Here is a 319-nt window from a genome sequence, read left to right as displayed (position 1 = left end):
AAATGAGTTAACCTTTAGGGCTGGCATGGCACTTCTTCATATTTAAATCAAAGGGAGGGAGATGTTGGAGACCTCTGTTATGCAAAAGTTGAAGCCCCTTCACACCGGACAGCTCATGCAGCTCGGGGAATGTGCCGCGGGCTCCTTTTCATAGCAAGGTGCTTTCTGGCATCTTTCCTGTCTCTCCCTTTGAAGTGGCCACCACAGATGCCTTGACATAAACATGGCCTTTAGCTCTATGCATACCTTGCCTTCCTGTGTGTGGTTTTTAAAGGTAGAAAATAGTCTAGCAGAAACCCACTTCCACATGTAAATAGAA

The sequence above is a fragment of the Nannospalax galili genome, unplaced genomic scaffold (genome assembly GCF_000622305.1).
Source record: "Nannospalax galili isolate Female #2095 unplaced genomic scaffold, S.galili_v1.0 scaffold3108, whole genome shotgun sequence".
NCBI classification, from domain to species: Eukaryota; Metazoa; Chordata; class Mammalia; order Rodentia; family Spalacidae; genus Nannospalax; species Nannospalax galili.
The sequence above is the reverse complement of the archived record's forward strand: the minus strand, read 5'-3'. Positions refer to the sequence as shown.